Consider the following 18,400-nt stretch of genomic DNA (forward strand, 5'->3'; position numbering starts at 1 on the left):
TCTGTCTTTTTCACCTCTGACCTCTAATCTACCAGCAGATAATGTCACAGGACTAGACACTGGCCTAGACACATAAATGGGTGCTACTGTGTGTTTTTCCTTTGTCTAATTATCTTTGTGATGTGTGAATAATGTAATCAGTGCTAAGACTACGTAAAAATAATGCTAATGATGCTTAAAATAAATGTTGTCCCCTCGTTTCAACAACATGTCACGTTTAAAACCCCTGTGGGTAACCTTACCGTTTAAGAGTCTCTTCTGAATTTTGCATCTCTGTGTCCTGGGGACAGAGTGATTAACACTAATGAGCTAGACGATTTGAAAATATAGATCCGAGGAAAACAAGGAAAATGGGTATGTGTCAGAGGGAAAAAAAAAAAAGGAGAGCGAGAGAGAGAAATAGTTATAGCCACTGAATCTAAGCGACAGTTCAGAAAATAACAGCTCAGGCAAAGAAAACCAAAATGCACACAGGAACTCTTAAAAGAGGCCACTCGCTTTTCTCTTCCAAAAGTAGCTAGAAAGCTTGTAATAGGAGAGAAAAACAATGAATAATTAATTCCCACTCTAGGAGGTCACATAGGCAACACCAAGCTAAGCCCTGAACGAGAGGGAAATGCCCCAATATTGGTTTCTTTTTTTCCCTAAAATGTTTCATATTAGACTCCTACAGGAGGTCCTTAAATGAAGGAGCCGTACATCCATGTTGTATTGTATTAGTCCTGCAGATAGATTTTTGTGTGCTGATAATTTTGTTAAAGCAATTCTACCCTCCTATTCTTACCATATCCTCTAGTCTGTATTCCTAACTTTCCCTAATTTTTTTGCCAGAGTCAGGAGAACCTAATAGTTCAATCTAAGCAGAGAGAAATAGGAACATCACGCAACAACAGAGGGATTGGAAAGGAAGAGTGTGCCTGGTTTCCAAGGCCCAGCTCACAAAAGGAATTAGCTATTTCTGTTTTGGGTTGACTGTTGCGCTTTTTAGAATTGGAATATCCAACCCAGAATAATCTGTGTTTGATAAGCATTCTGTAAGGGAGGTGCTAACCAGAAATGAACCGCAAGATGGTGGCCAGCCATACCCAGTTGGGGTGCTCAGTTTTACGTGTTATTCCCTAATAATATACAAAAGAGCTTTATCAAGTCTTCAGGAAGGTTAATTTAAGGGACCTGAGGTCACACTACAAGAATACATCCCGAAAAGGTACTATTTATCTACCCACAGGCATACACGTCAGCACACACACACGTGATCAGCAAGGATGGTTTCAGAACATTGACTTCCAACCCCTTCCCACCTGCCTAGCGGTTACACTCAACTCGGCAGACTGGCCCACCATTCCGGTCCTGTTGGGGGAGGTCACCGAGAGGACGTGACCGCTAACTGAGCCTCAAGCTGGACCCAGGCGACTGGAGGCGCCTCACTCCCTCCCCTGTCCTTGGAAGATATGTTCTGCCCGCCGTTCCCGCAGGCGGAGCTGTTCCAAGGATGCAGTCGTGAGAGAGCAGTGTGGTGCTGAGACCGTCTGGACGGTCAATGTAACTGAACCCCGTTACGGCCTCTGTATAAACTCTTAGGATTCTGGCGGGCAGGTGCGGAAGTCTACCGTCTCCCCGATGGGGCTGCTGAGGAGTCTGAGCTTTGGGGCCTTAGGTGGGCCTTCAGCAGGAGAGTAAAGTGGCCTGGTTGTGTTTCAGAAAAGTATCTGGGGCAATGGATTCCATGGAGCCTGGCAGAGACACTGGAACAGACTTTCTCCTTGTCCTTCACTAGGATAGGGGAGAAGGGGGAGGGGCAGGTTTGGGACATCTCCGGAAATGCCAGTTGGGTGGGTGGGCACAGGGGTCTGCAGCTCAGAGCGCAGCAGGGGTCCTGGACAGGATCCAGGTGGAGGGAGTGGCCTGTACAAGAGCTTGCCAGAGGGCAGGCCGGGATGAGTTCAGAGGCCGGATCAGATGGACTTGGGGGGTCAGAGAATGTGATGAGACTTGCGGACAAACAGATCAGACGGAGGGGAGTTTTGAGTATCAGTTGCCAAGTTTAGACACAATTCTGTGAGCAGTGGAGGATTCCTGAAATTGGTGGATTTTCTTTTTTATCGTCGTTTCTTTGTTTTTACCAAGGAAGTGATAGACTCAAAATTCCAGTCTCCTGAGGCCCCAGCTTGATGTCCATCATCAAAGCAAAACTGCGATGTGCTCGTCTCTAAATGCAGGTCTCCAAATCAGGCCTTCAGTCTCCAGGGGTATTCTCTAAGCTAAAATTAGACTAGTGGAATGTACTGGAATCGCTACAAGCGTTACATCCCACAGACATCCCTTCAGAGTCTGTATTTGGCTTGTCACCTGTTACTAATTTTAGTTCATTAGAAATCAGGCACAAAACCTGGTGACATTTTAGGCTGGGATGGTGGCCCAGGCCCTGTTGAGATCATGCAGTCAGGCTGTGTCACGTGCATCCTCTTAGACCCGTGCATAAATGGGCACAGCCAGGGCTGTTCATGGGCACGCTTAAGATTTACAGGACTCAAGTGCCTTCTGAGCCATCAAAGGAATTTGGAGATTATATTTAATATCGTTCACAGTATATAGTACGTTTGCTTGGAGGCCAATTTATTGTAAGTTGATGGTTTCTGTCTACCCCATTGCACTCTGCTGTCCCACCCCTGCCCTAAACCAGGCCCCCCAGAACAGCCTTGGGAGCTTCCTCTGGGTTGCAGGGACAAGGGCCTGGCTGGGACTGAAGGCCTTTCTCCTTTCTCCAGGGAGAAGATGCACATGAACTCAGGGTCCCACAGGCTCAGTGGCCTCAAGCTCCCCAGGTGCTGGGCCGCTAGATTTCCCAAACTCTGCCAACCGCTGACATCCAGTGCACCTATAGACCGTTTTTTCTCCCACTGTTGAGGTAGTTCTTGCTCTTGCCCTATAAGGAAGGGAGGTGACAGAGTTGGAGGGAAGAGTCTCCTTCTTCGGGAATGTCTACCCCAGTGGGTCCCTGTTTCTTATGAGTTAAGCCTGTTTCTTAACCCATCCTGTGTGGGGCTGTCTGATTCCTCACAAGCCCTGTTGGGGAGGACAGGGGGAGATCACAAAGACAACCACCACCCCGGCACAAGAAGGAGCTTTTACAACTGCCCTGGAAACCACAGTACCCCACAGTCCCCAGGGCAAGAAATACCGGAGTGAGTTTTGATTCTGGTCACTCCTCCTTTCTCTGTGTGGAGCAACCATATGTTGGGTTTGCCCACGACAGTCCTGGCTTATGCCTATTGTCTGGCGTGGTTATTTTTTTAAATAAATTTATTTATTTACTTTTGGCTGCGTTGGGTCTTCGTTGCTGCGTGCGGGCTTTCTCTAGTTGCGATGAGCGGGGGCTACTCTTCGTTGCGGTGCGCGGGCTTCTCCTTGCGGTGGCTTCTCTTGCTGCGGAGCACGGGCTCTAGGTGCGCGGGCTTCAGTAGTTGTGGCTCACGGGCTTCAGTAGTTGTGGCTCGCAGTGCTCCGTGGCATGTGGGATCTTCCTGGACCAGGGCTCAAACCCGTGTCCCGTGCACTGGCAGGCGGATTCTTAACCACTGCGCCACCAGGGAAGGCCCTGGCGTGGTTATTAATAGCACTTCGTTTTCTTTCTCAAAGGTGTCGGGTTTGGATGATAAATTATATAGGCTCCCCATCCATCTCTCATCCGTCACTAGCCGCTGAGAACGCTTCTTCTCAGAATAGAGCCACCTTCCCTGTCCAAGCTTCGTCACTTGCTGCCTAAATTGCAGTAGCCCCGTGCTTCCTTCTCTTCCGATGCATACCATACACGTATCCTCTAAAACGCAGCTCTCAACATGGGACACCCACCCACATGCTTCCAACGATGTCCCGTCACCTAGAACCGCTAAATCAAAATAATCACAAGCCACCTTCTAAAGTCCTGGGTCATCTCTAAAAGTCGTATTACTTTTTAGGCAGATTAGCTGCTCGCTAATCTGAATACTTGACTATAGTCAGATTAACTCTTCACCAGTCAGATTAACTCTTCACCGAGTCCACACTCCAAGCAAGCGCTCACATTCATGCCTTTGCTGACACGGTTAAACTTTTTCCCGTCTTCTCCAGCCCCAGCTTCTCTCTCTGCAGCTCAGCCTGCTCCTTGTCCGGAAATCCTTCCTCAAGTGCAAGGAGCATGGGTTTCACATTCATGAAGATCTGAATTTGATTGTAGCTCCTAGTGTCCAGGCACTAACCATTATGTTTTATTGACCCTAAAACACACTCCCCCCACCCCCGCATTTTAACATACCTGGGAATGAAATATGCCTTAAAATCTACGGCACCTTAGCATCAGTAAACTATAGTAGCTCTCTGGCTTTGTGTTCTAACACAGACTCTCCGAGTCTTGGTTTCCTCATCTTTTAAAACAGGAATAATACCTGAGTCTCAAGACTGTTGTGGAAGTGACTTGAGATAACTGTAGTCGAGACCCGGGGTGGGGATATCTCCGTGGGAATCTGGATACTGTGTCCAGACATTTCGTAATCATCACCCAGTATCTCACGGGAAGATGTACCACGTGCAAACACTGCAGTTGCAACAGAGACCAAAGTTTGTGTACTAATAGAATTTCACAGAATCCTCTGCAGTGTGCTGAATCAGAAAGTAGTCTCACCCACAGGGGTGGCTTAACCACAACATTCCCCTGAGAACTCTGTTCAGAGGAAATAAGGGGGACCTTTCTCCAGGGGTAATTGGTCAAGTGGCTTTTAGTTGGAAAGATGTCATTTGCTTGGAGAAAACTACAAAAGCAGCTTTGTCCTTAATTTATTCCTAAGTAGAAAATCTTCAAAATCTGATTTTATGTAAAAAAAAATCCCCAGGTAGGTAAGTATTGGGTCCCAGGTGGACGTTTTGATAATGTTCACTTGGGTAATGTCCATTGCCCTCCCTTGTGAGAGATCCTCCCCTTTCTGTACACAAGTTTGCCCACTCTGAGAAGCCTGGCAGGCAGCCACTGTGGGATACAACTAGCTGACTGGCAAGGGGATCTTTCCTTCTGTGTCCTTGGGCTGCAACCTCAGGTGAGAAGCCCATCCTTTGCAGAAGAGCCCCAAGTACAGATCATCAAGGGTTGTGGTGTAGGATTTTAATTGGAGCCATCATTAACTATGAGATCATGATCTGATATTCTAGCTCTGCCCACAGGAAGAGCCTGAATCAATAATACCCCATGGCAATAAGCTCACTTAGGGACCAGGTGCTGGTTTCTAACTATTTTCTACCAAAAAGAACCAAGACTCCTTAGAGAATTGGCTGATAGTAGGTCTGAGTCAGGAACGTGTTGCATGCTGGAAAGCAAAGACATGTTCAAAGACAACTTAATAGTTCATATCAAAAGGACACAGAAGCCAGCTTGAAAGGGATTCCACTGACCAAATCTGGGAAACTTTAAGGATCAAAAAGAATAGGGACTTGCCTGGTGGCACAATGATTAAGAATCTGCCTGCCAACAGAGGGGACACAGGTTCGAGCCCTGGTCCAGGAAGAGCCCACATGCCACGGAGCAACTAAGCCCATGCACCACAGCTACTGAGCCTGTGCTCTAGAGCCCGCGAGCCGCAACTACTGAGCCCGCGAGCCACAACTACTGAAGCCTGTGAGCCTAGATCCCATGCTCCTCAACAAGAGAAGCCACCGCAATGAGAAGCCCACACACTGCAACGAAGAGTAGCCCCAGCTTGCCACAAGTAGAGAAAGCCCACGCACAGCGACGAAGACCCAATGCAGCCAAAAATAAAATAAATAAATTTAACAACAAAAAAAAACAGGAAGAGCTTGAGGAGAATAAAGAAATATAACCACCAAGTCAATGTGTGAAAATTGATTGGATTCTGGGTCCAAAAAAATAGGTATCAAGGACATTTGGAGGGAAAATTAGGGTAATTTGAGTCCAGACTGCATAGTAGGTGATCTTGTTGAATTAATACTGCTTTTCTTAGGTATGATAATGGTGTTGTGGTGGTGTGAGAGAATGTCCTCCTTCTGAGTGATGCAATATGCATCATTTAGGGGTGAAATGCCAGAAGAGCAGCCATCTGCTTTCAGCAAAAAGGAAGTGTGTGTATATATAGAGAGAGAGAGAGAAAGAGATATAAATACAGAGATAGAGGAAATGGGTGCAGCAAGATGTTGGTGAATCTATGTGAGGGGTATCTGGGTGTTCGTTGGTCTGTTCTTTCAACTTTCCTTTGGGTTTGAACATTTTCAAACAGATGTTTTTTAGAAGACTGTATGAGAGAATAGGAGATAGAGAACGTTTATATATATATATATATATATATATATATATATATTTTTTTTTTTTTTTTTTTAAACATGGATCTCTTCTAGTTCCTTTTGCCCGAGACTGTGACCTTTGATAATTTCTCCATTCCAAGAACTCTTGCTTGACTTAAAATCACTGTGACAACAGAGCATGGGAATCATAGCAACAGGAAGTGAAATAGTTCTGTTTTCTCCAGAGAACTGTAGCTTATCTATGTAATTCAATCTTCTTATATTGAACATCAACTATATACAAGATCCTATGAGAGGTACCGTGAGTGATACAAAGGTAAACAACAACGTGGTTTCTGCCTTCAAAGGGCTTAAAATCTAACACATAAACAGGGACTCAACATGTTTTGAGTGGTTATTATGAGCTAAACAAAGACTAGGACTAGGGATCTAATTATGAATAAGACACAGTCCCTGCCATCAAAGAGCCCCTTGTCTTTTGAGAAATACAGACACATACATTAATGCCAATATAATAAAACAAGATTTATGAAAAGATCTTTGTCATTGTCTGAAAATTATGCCCAAGTATCCAGGGACAGCTTCAGAACAAAGAGTAGCTCTGAGCTAGGGTGTGAAGAGGAGGTCAGAATGTTTTCAAAACAGATTGGTAGGCATTCCAAGAAAATGGAACAAAATGTACAAAAGCATGAAGGTGTGAAGAGATCATGACATGTTTGGGGATCCACAGGTAGTTAAATATAGCTAGAATTTGGGGTATTTATTGAGGGGTAAGAGAGATGGAGCTGGGAGTCAAGCTAGTTGATCAAGAGATTTCATGTTACACTGAGGAGCTTGAGTTGCATCCTGTAGGTGATGGGGAAGCTTTGGTGGTAAGTGACGTGATCTGATTCTTATCTTGGAAGGATAACCCTGGTGGTGAAGTGGCAGGTGAATTGGGAGAAGGTGAGGGAGAGAGACTGGTTAATGGACTTTTGTAATAGCCCAGGCGAGAGATGCTAAGAGCCTAAACCGAGACAGGGGAGGTGGAGACAGAGAAAGGGTAGGTGCAGGAGACATGTAATACACAGCATCAATCGGCTCTGGTGACTGAATGAATGTTGGGAAGTGAAGGAGAGGAGGTGGTCCAAGATAACCCCTGTATTAGGGTTCTCCAGTGAAACAGAACCAACAGAATGTCTGTCTGTGTGTGTGTGTGTGTGTGTGTGTGTGTGTGTGTGTGTATGGGGACAAGGGGGAGGGGGATTTAAGGAACTGGCACATGCAATTGTGGACACAGGCAAGTCCGAAGCCTGCAGGGTAATCTGGGAGGCTGGGAATTCCCACAGGAGTTGATGTTCAGTCTTGAATCTGCAGGCAGTCTGGAGACAGAATTCTGTCCTCCTTAGGGGATTTCAGGCTTTTCTCTTAAGGCCTTCAACTGATTGGATGAGGCCCACCCACATTATGGAGGGCAATCTGCTTTACTCAAAGTCTACTGATTTAAATGTAAATCACGCCTAAAAAAATAACTTCACAGCACCATCTAGAGGTATTTGATAAAACAACTGGGCACCAAAGCCTGGCCAAGTTGACACATAAAATTAACCATCATCCCAGCCCCTTAAAAGACTGGTTATATTTTTGTGCCATTACTAAATTACAGAATAGAGGAGAATGGCTGGAGACAAATTTGAGGAGAAAAATAACATCAGTTTGGAAAATGTTGAATTTCAGTTGGTCATGTTGTGTGGTCAGTTGGAACAGATGCACAGGGACAGATCTTTCCAATGGGCCAAATTTAGAGATCTTACTGGAAGCCATAGGACCAGATGAGGCTAGACCACGAGAGACTGTTCATTCATTCAACAACAGATGTCTCCTGGGTGCCTCTATGGGCCAGACAGACAGGGGAACCATAGTGTACCCAAGATAAAATTCCTATCCTCACAGAGCTTAAATTTTAGAAGGGTTGGCAGGCAATGAGCAAATCTTCACATAGATATATAATTTCAAATAGTGATAGGTATAATTTACTGCTGCCTAACAAACCATCCCGAAACTTGGTGGCCTCAGACAGCTTTTATTTGCTCATGATTCCATGGGTTGGCACCTGGGGAGAGACCAGCTGGAGCGGCACGTCTGAGATCCATGCCATGGTGTTGGGCTCACTTATGCTTTTGCCATCAGTTGACAGATGCTGCACGGCATTTGGCTGGGTCTGTCAGCTGATGTGTCTCAGTTGTCCCCCTGTGGCCTCTCCAGCAGGCTAGTTCAGGCTCCTCACTTGGCAGTTGGGGTTCCATGAGGGCAATTTCCTATTGTTCAAGCACTTATCAGGCCTCTGCTTGGGTCACCCTTTCTAACGTCCCAATGGCCAAGGCAAATCATATGGCTAAGCCCCGAATCGTCATGGGAGGGGACAACGTGAGAGCATGGAATTCATTAGGAAGTGACCATTAGCCTAACAATCTAACCTGTGCTAAGTGCAGTGAAGAAAATCAGAACAGGGTAAAAAGAGAGAGAATTAACTCAGAAGAGGGGGCTTTAACGGACAGGGTCGTCAGGGAAGTGACTTTTGAGCGGAGACCTAAATGAAGTAAGACACCTAGTCGTGTGAAGTTCTGCAGGCAGGGGCATGCCGGATGGAGGGAACAGCAAGTGCAAAGATCCTGAAGCTAGAACCAGCTTGACGTGCTCAAGAAACAGGGAGAGCAGAGTGCATCTGGGCGATGAACAATTATTAGTTACTGCTACGAGGCCAGGTTTTGCTTCCTCACAGATTTTTGGCCATGTTCTGAATTATTGAGTTTGCCAAATAAGTACCATATGGATAACTTATTATTATAGATAATCTCATTTATTAAGTTTTAATTATATAGTTCTCCTTGAAAAAATTAACCCTTTCCTAAATATCTTGTGTATCTTCAGACATACAGTTGTATATTCTGATTTCAGTTCACTTGAAATTAGTTCAAAAAACAGGATTTCAAGGAAGAATGAATGTTAAATCACACACAACATGCACTGAGGCCAAGCTATTCTGACCTGGCAATGAGATCACATCTGGCACAGCAATTGGGATGATGCTTGGTTGACTTGGTTTCCACAGGGTCCAGACTTGTGCATTAAACGGCAACATGATGGGGGCCTCACCCTGAATCCTCTAGTTCTTTTGGGATGACATTGATATCTGCCATTTTCCCCGGGACGCCATGTCAGTGTTGACTTGCTATCCTGGTCATGGAGGGATTCATTTCAGAGAATTCTCCTTGGCCCTCTGCACTCTGGTAGTCTTCCCCTAAGCCAAGGAACCAGTGTGAAGTTGTACAACTACCAAGCATTTGGGGTCTTGGGAAATGACCACCAGCTGGGGCGACAGACACAGTGGACCCACTGTAAGTTGGATCTGGGCCAGGTCTCCATGTCTAGGCCAGACCCAATATTCCTGTACTCTATCAGAGGCCTGTGATGGTGATTAGTGTCTCTAGGTATGAATGTCTACTAAGAGACCTTGCCCAGTAGTCATCAGAATGTTTGGGTAACCTTCAGAGTTCAGTCGCCCAAGAAATCCTTTGGTGAAGGCCTAGGAGACCCAGGACCATATACACCTGTGGTTTGCCTCCTGAGGACATAGTCTTTTCTTCAATCAGTGGAACTGGGTCCAAACACTGGCTCAGGTCTGGAAATTGGGCAAGTGATTATGACTTTTTATTGGGATGGTAGCCTCTTAGCCTTCTTTTTAAAATTTATTTATTTATTTATTTATGGCTGTGTTGGGTCTTCGTTTCTGTGCGAGGGCTTTCTCTAGTTGCGGCGAGCAGGGACCACTCTTCATCGCGGTGCGCGGGCCTCTTACCGTCGCGGCCTCCCTTGTTGCGGAGCACAGACTCCAGACGCGCAGGCTCAGTAATTGTGGCTCATGGGCCTGGTTGCTCCGTGGCATGTGGGATCTTCCCAGACCAGGGCTCGAACCCGTGTCCCCTGCATTGGCAGGCAGATTCTCAACCACTGCGCCACCAGGGAAGCCCTTAGCCTTCTGATCATACATCCTTGACTTTTCATTGTACAGGTTGAGCAATCTCTCATTGGCTACCCATCTGTCTTGCTCCTGGGGATTCAGTAACTAATCGGATTTTGAGTTAATTCCCTTGAGTGTTCTTTTTTGGCTGGGGGAAGAGTTTTCCATATTCGGGGGGAAAGAGTCTTCACGAATAGTTCTTGTCCGGAGGGGCAGCTGTCCACCAAAGCTTCAGTCTCCCCTTATAGAACATACAGTTGTTACTGAAAGGCCTGGAACTACATTTCTCGGCATCCCCTGCATAGAAGTAATGCTACATGACTAGATCTTGCTAGAGGATTGTAAGCGGAAGTGATAACACTTCTAGGCCGAGTAGGTTAAGAAGAGGTGTACGTCCTTATCCAATCAACTGCTCCTTCTCTGCCATCTGTTTCTGCCTAAGGTGACCTTGGAAGGCAAATGTGGAAGAAGGCAGAGCCTGCGTCAGCCGGGACCCTGGAATAACCACAGGAGCGGAACCTCCCAACATGATGCCCGTGTTGGACTGTTACGTAAGCAAGAAATCAGCTTTAATAGTGTTAGTCCAAATGTAGGAGTTTGTTTGCTACAGTTACCCTAACACATGCTCTCTATAAATTCTATATCAAATCTAATTAAATAAAATTGTTTCTGCCTCAGTAGATTTTTACCAGATTTGAAGGTATGTTTGATGGTCTGACTCAGATACAGATTATGGGACAGTATCAGATTCACTCTGAGAGGCCCAGGGATGTTTTACAGAGCTAGGCAGCTATTCTTCACCATAACTGGAAATGAAGTATAATAAAATGCAATATGAATACAATCAGCATGGACACATCTCCTCTGTCCTCAACTTCTTAATATAAGCCGTCATTTTAAATACCGATCCCTGTATTGTGTTTGTGTCACATACCTCCTCAGGTGCCCTGGCCTTGCCCATCACGCAGGCTCTCAGCATCGAGCTGGCTGAACAGCCACCCTGCAGGCCCACACTTTTCCACCCCTTGGGGCTGACCGGCTGTGTGTCTGAGGCCTTTGGATCCTCCTGACACAGATTTAGAGGAAGTGCTCCCCGTATAGTGCATGTGTGTTAGTTTCCTATTGCTGCTAGAACAGGTTACCACAAACTCAGTAGTTTAAAACAACACACGTTTATTTTCTTACAGTTCTGGAGGGCAGACATCTGGAATGAGGCTCACGGGGCTAAATCAAGGTGTCGGCAGGGCTGCTTCCTTCTGAGGGCTCCAAGGGAGAATCCACTCCATGCCTCTCCCGGCTTCCAGAGGCTGCTGGCATTCCTTGGCTTGTGGCCCCTTGTTTGCATCACTCCGACCTCTTGCTTCCTTCTCATCTGCTACTGCTGAATCTGATCTCCTGTCTCCTCATGACACGTGATTACATTGGACCCACACGGATAACCCAGAAAAATCTCAAAATCCTCAATTTCATCACATCTGCCAAGTCTTTTTTGCTGTACAAGGTAACCGAACAGGTCGTAGGGGTTAGGATGAGGATATCTTTGGGGCCCATTATTCAGCCTGCCACCATGGGGGATGTGTATTCCTACGTGGCTTTTAAAGGCATCAGATTAAAAAAAAAAAAAGAAAAAGAAAAAGAAAAAGGGACTTCCCTGGTGGTCCAGTGAGTGACACTCCACACTCCCGATGCAGGGGCCCTGGGTTCGATCCCTGGTCAGGGAACTAAATCCCGCAGGCACGCCGCAACTAAGAAGTCCGCATGCTGCAACTAAAAGATCCCGTGTGCTGCAACTAAGACCCAGTGCGAACAAATTAAATAATAAATAAATAAATATTAGAAAAGAAATAGACACCAGATGACATGGAAAGGTGAGGGAGCTGACTCCCCACATAGTGAAATTCAACAAATGGGAACCAAAAGGCAGGACCTAGCCAGGAAGAGACATTTTTTTTTCTTTCCTCTCCCTGGAGGAGTGCTCTGGGGCAGGAATTCCCTGGAGAGCCTGTGCAGAGACATCCCGTGTGCCCACAGAAAGGCTCCTGCTGAGCACCTGGCTGGGTCTCTTGGTGGCTCATGGGAAACGGCAGTGGGCCTGGTGATACGGTCCTTTGCATTGCTTCCCATCCTTCTCTGCCTCACTGCCTTATCCTTGCTGCCCTGGGATTGCACTTCCCAAGCATCAGTAGTTCATCTCTGCCTTGGGCTCTGTTCCCTAGGGAATCTCAGCTGGGGTGCCCCCTCCCCCATTGAAAGTCACCATTTATTCCTTCATTTATTCAAGAAATAATTACTGAGCATCTACTATGTTCAGACACGGTTCTAGTTAACAGAGTCACAGTAATAAATACGAAAAGATTTCTGCTCTCATGGAGCTTCCATTCTAACGGGGGAAGACAGACAATAGACAATTAAACAAGAAAATATCATTTAGTGGCCAGTGATGCAATAAAGTCTAGGCATCTTATATTTGGTGGTGAAGAAAGGCTTTTCTAGGGAGTTGACACTTAAACCGAGGCCTGAATGACAAAGAGTCATTTGTGCAGAAGCTGGGGAAGGAGAGGTGACCTTAATGGCAGGTATCAACTTGCCATCTCACATGCATGATTCTAGGTAGCATGCTCTGGGTGAATAGCAGCAGAAATTTACTTTTAAAAAATTCTTGATTCTACCAAGCAACAGGAGGCCAGATGGTTTAAAAGACAAAATAAACATTTCAGCAGAGGCTTCCTACTAACCAATAAATGGGACTTTCTTTGTCATCAAAGAATGTATTTTGCTTCATTTTAGAAATTAGATTTTTCTCTACACTAAGCATCATTTAAGAGGAAGGACCATGAAATTAAAAGTGATGAATCTACCTTCCTCACCTGTATAATAAATTGGGTTATAAACCCATTTCCTCCTATCTATCTCCAACATATTTTTGTTCGTAGGATTAGCTGACATTTGGTGCCTCAGGCATCTTTCTCCCTAAGCTTCTCCACGTTGTCTCTCCAGCATGGTGACTGTCGGGCTCCAAAAGCACATGTTCCGAGAGAGAGGCAAACAAAAGCTGTTGTGTCCATTTTCATGACTTGGCTTTGGAAGTTGAACGCTGTCCCTTCTGTCACATTCTATTTGTTAGAAAGAGAGGAGAATCAGACTCCACCTTCTCACGGGGGGGTTATCAGAGAATTTGTGGATGCGTTTAAAGCCACCATGATTGGTCCTCTGGCCCCAATTATCGACATTTCTCCTTCATGCATTTCTGAAATCCAGCTGAACATATGTTGCCGGTTCCACAATTAGGACTCAGTTCCACTAACCAGGAATCATTCTCCATGGGTTCTTGGGTATACCCTCCGAGTCATCCTTCTTTTTCCATAAATGACGTGGATTAGTGACTGTTATGTGCTTCCCATTTCCCTCTTTTTAAAATTAGTGTCCATAGCTGTTATTGTATGCCCGACCCATTATTGTATGTAACGAACAGAAGACTTGTCTCTTTAGTGCACAGATCTTCCAGCAAGCAAGAATTTAATCAGTGAGCTGTACTTGGGACCACACCCACGGAGCCTCATGCACACCAGAGCTTGATTTAGATGACAAGGTCCTGGGCCTCCAGCCTGAACCTGATGCCTCGGTAGATAAGACTTTGATGAGTCTTGAGAGGGAGGGAGTGGGTTTTCGCATGAAGGGTGATTTAAAGCCAGCGGCTGGGAAACGTATTCTGTAGCTTAGCATCCGTTACTAAACGGTAAAAGGAGAGAATGGACAGATGACTGGGGAATGGTTAGCTGTCTCTGCAGCAGGGAGCTTTGTGGAGGAATTAAAATCTAGGTTGTCACCGATGAAGAAAATATGAGCAGGGAGAAAGGTCATCTCAGGCACGAGAAAAATAGGAGCAGACATTTGGAAAAGGGAGTAATATGGGCATGTGACTGTTTACATTAAGAGTGCATGTCTAATTAGAGGAAGCCGGTAGTGGGATGGTGGTAAACTTGGCCACATAGGATGCGTGTGGCTCTACAAAGAAACATAGAGGAAGTATTCGGATTTTAACATAGCTTTGTGATAAGAGCAAGATTTCAGAGTCAGACGAACCCGGGTTTGACTTCTCTGTCCGTCGTAGTTTTGTGATTTTTCAGCCAGTGTGGCAGATTACAAAAATAGCCACAATTCTCCAGCCTCTGGTTGAGTGACTCTGCAGAACTTCCATTACGCCATGGAGGCTGCTTCCCCATCTCTTGGTTCTGCTCTGGCACTGGGTCTTGCTTTAGCCAATAGAATGTGGCAGAATTAACCACGTGCCTGTTTTAAACCTAAGCCTCAAGAGACTCTGCCTGTCCCTACTAGCTTTCTTGAGACCTTGCCAAATGCCATGTGAATCTGCCAATGCCAGCTAAGTGGGGGATGAGAGATCCCACGGAGCAGAGCTCAGCCATCCCATCTGAGGCCCCAGACACAGGAGGAAGCCAAGGTAAGATCAACAAAGGTGATCTTTGTGCAGCTGTCCTGCAGAGTCATGAGTGAGACCAGCAGGGAACTGCCCAGCTGAGCCCAGCTCAAACTGCCCACCTATAGCATCATGCCCTCAATAAAGGATTGTTGTTTCAGCCACTGGATTTTGGAGTGACTTGTTAACACAGTAAAGCTGTTACAGCTAGTTAAATAAATTACTTTCTAAATCCCAATATCCTCAACGTACAATAGGTTTGCCAACACCTACATCATGGTCACTGGGAGGACACAATGAGATGACGGTGGTGGTGTACCAGGCACCGTAATATGTGCTGAGCAAATGGTAACTAATGCCGTTGGTCACATCAGAGAGATGGTCAAGGGAAAAACACAGTGAAAGGGGAGTGTAAGAAGGAATTACTTAGAAACCCACATTTTGCTCCCTTCTGCCTCATGGAGTTTCTTCATTCGTTGTTCCATGGGCATGAGTTCAGACTACACATCACGAATCTGCATTTTTCGGCTCATTATTCACCTTTGAAAACCCTCCTCCTAGCATTCTTGTTTTCTGGACTTTCAACACATATGCAATGGTACATACACTCTTGCTCTGATACAAATCGACTTCCTATTTCATATATTTATATATTTTATCTCCAACTGGGCTCTAAGCAACAAGACAGTTCTTGGGTTTTCTTTGCAAACCCCACTGTGTTTTGCTTTTTTATTCAAACAGCAAGAATTTAGTAAATACTTAGTAAATTAGTTAAATTATGTTCTGGTTGGTGTTGATCCTTGGGGTTATCTTATCTCTAATCAAGAGGCCTATTAAATTTCCTCAGTGTCAAGTCACTAAGTAAACTTACAAAGAACAATTCCGCCAAGAGATCAGAGTTATAGGAATTATTCATTTTCTTTCCTGGCATGTCAGGGGAGAATGGTGAGAACTGGCAATTGGTTCCCACCGAGCAAATGTCTGGATGCCTCAGAGGCAGTAGACCCTGTTTATGTCTCAAACTGCGAATCAACTCGATCCTGTTATTACTTGAAAGAGAAAATAAAAGTTCCTGGGAAAACTAAAGATAGGCACCAATTACATCCTCTGAAAACATATTTAGTTTTTCCACGTAATTTTCCCTCACTCAAAATGCTTAAGGCTTTCTAAGAGCCTTCATTTTTACTTCCTTCAGAGGTTTTCCTCTGAATGAGATGCTGATTTTTACTGAAAAGTTATTATTGATGTGTCCTTTCCATGGGGCGCAGGACCCAGCTTCTACCAGCTTTGGAGAGCTGACCGTGCATGTCGTTTCAACTCTGCGTTCAGCGATGTCACCTTGGAGCTTGAAGTCAGCCGTGGTGGGAATATTGCCACCATGAGAATCAGCACACATTACAAAGTGGGACGGTTTTCCCCCGGGGAGCCCGTAAATGAGCTGCTGCCAGAGCTCCGGGTGCCTGGGAATTACAGCTTTGTCATCCTGAGTACAGACACTGGGTCTCAGCAGGAAACGTCAGGGTCACCTTCCCACTGCTGAGCAGCAGATGCTCTAAGTTGGGGGGCTGACGAAAGGGGGGCAAGATGAAAGCAGGGCCGAGATATGTGCTGCTGAGTCAGAGCCAGCTTATGGGCTGAAACATGGGTGAGGTAGAGCGTGCATGAGACAAAGCCGGAGACAAGTGGGGCAGAAAACACAGGGCGTGTAGTAGAGATGCATCTTTTGGTTAGAAGGTTATAGGAGAGTTTTAAGTAGAAGAGGGATATTTTGGATTTGTTTGATAAAGACCCCTCCGGGCGTCTGGTCTGTGGAGAACAGCCTACAGAGGTCAGGGAGGGAGGTGAAGGGTACCAAGGGTGGAAGCCTAGAGGCCAGTGAAGATGCCATCTGGGGCTGGGGCAAAGGGGGCCGTGGCATGGCTTCTGACCTTTGCCCTGACACCTCCACCCCTGTGCTCACGCTCCCAGGAATCCCTACCCCCTGCTGCAGGGCAAGACCAGCTCGAGGGGCCTCACCTCGTCCCCTTGGGTTCCCCCATCCCCTATCCCAGCCACATCCACCTACCTGCTTTGGGCACCTGGAACACTACTTCCTGAAACTCGCCTGCCCCCTGCTTGTGACCTTGGGTGGCCATTTAGCATTTTCACCTGCATTTGTCTGATCTCCAGAACTTCTCGAGAGCTGAGGCTGGGACTCGTTCACTATGTCTGGCTAAGCTCAGCCCGTGACGCTCCCAGCGGGCACCGCGCTGGCTTTCTTGGGGTGTGTGTGGGGAAGACAGTTTCTGTCCTGGAGAAGCTCTAGTCAAAATCTGGGAACTGATCAAGTAGAAACGAGAGGTGATGCTAATCCAATCTATGATGAGAAGTGCAGGGAGGGAAATCAGGGAGGTCATTCAATATAGTGGACAAGAAACCCAAAGCAACCATCTCCAACCTGCAGACTATATTCCTTGCCTAACGTGTGGAATCAAAATTCTAAATAGAGCCAACGATCGGTTATAAAGGATATGGTATACTTCTATAATCATCTAAAACAGGGGTCCACAAACTCTACAAAGGCCCAGAGAGTAAATACGTTCAGCTTTGCAGGAGGTCCTGTCACAACTGGTCAACTCTGCTGTTGTAGGGCAATCACACCTCTAGACACCACACAAATCAACAGGTAGAGATTTGTTCCGGTAAAACTTTATTTAAAAAGCTGGTTGGCCTTTGGGCTGTAGCTTCCTGACCCCTGACCTAAAAGATCAAAATTATATACTCTGAAAATCGCAATGCCAAATCTCGAACCCAGGTCCAATATTTCCCCGCATGTCAATGATGCTTCTCTGATCAACTGTACAAAACAGGCATAAACGTGCTGGTTAAATTTAGTTTTATGTGTACTTGTTTTGGTCCCTATTAGACAGTAAGCTTTGGTGGGTGAGGATTTTCATGCTCTCTAAAGCACGTATTTTTTTTTTTTTTTTTTTTTTTAAACTGCCTTTGGAAACCAATTTTATTTTATTTATTTATTTTATTTTTGGCTGTGTTGGGTCTTCGTTTCTGTGCGAGGGCTTTCTCTAGTTGTGGCAAGCGGGGGCCACTCTTCATCGCGGTGCGCGGGCCTCTCACTGTCACGGCCTCTCTTGTCGCGGAGCACAGGCTCCAGACGCGCAGGCTCAATAATTGTGGGTCACGGGCCCAGCTGCTCCGCGGCATGTGGGATCTTCCCAGACCAGGGCTCGAACCCGTGTCCCCTGCATTGGCAGGCAGATTCTCAACCACTGCACCACCAGGGAAGCCCTAAAGCACGTACTTTTATACCCAGTAGACATACACGTATTTCTAGGATATATCAAAGATCCCAATGGATGAGATAGATTAAATACAGAATTTTACTATAAGTGTACATGTGATCTCAACTTAAGGTGCTGAGTAAAAAGTCTTATAAATAAGAGTTTGCTTTCTTACATTTCTGAACTATTTTAAGAGAGAAATCAAGGGGCCTTTTTTTTTCCCCTCTCTCCAAAGCTGTCTAGGACACAAAAAGGATTGGGCACCTCTAGAGGTACCACGTGGAATCACATCTAAAATATTCTGGGGAAGAAAGCAAGGTGCAAAAGAATTTATGCTTTTATGTATTTTTTAAAAGGGAAGGGGATGGGAATATTTATGTGAGTGTATGCTTGAAACATTTC

The sequence above is a fragment of the Balaenoptera musculus genome, chromosome 3 (genome assembly GCF_009873245.2).
Source record: "Balaenoptera musculus isolate JJ_BM4_2016_0621 chromosome 3, mBalMus1.pri.v3, whole genome shotgun sequence".
Taxonomy (NCBI): Eukaryota; Metazoa; Chordata; class Mammalia; order Artiodactyla; family Balaenopteridae; genus Balaenoptera; species Balaenoptera musculus.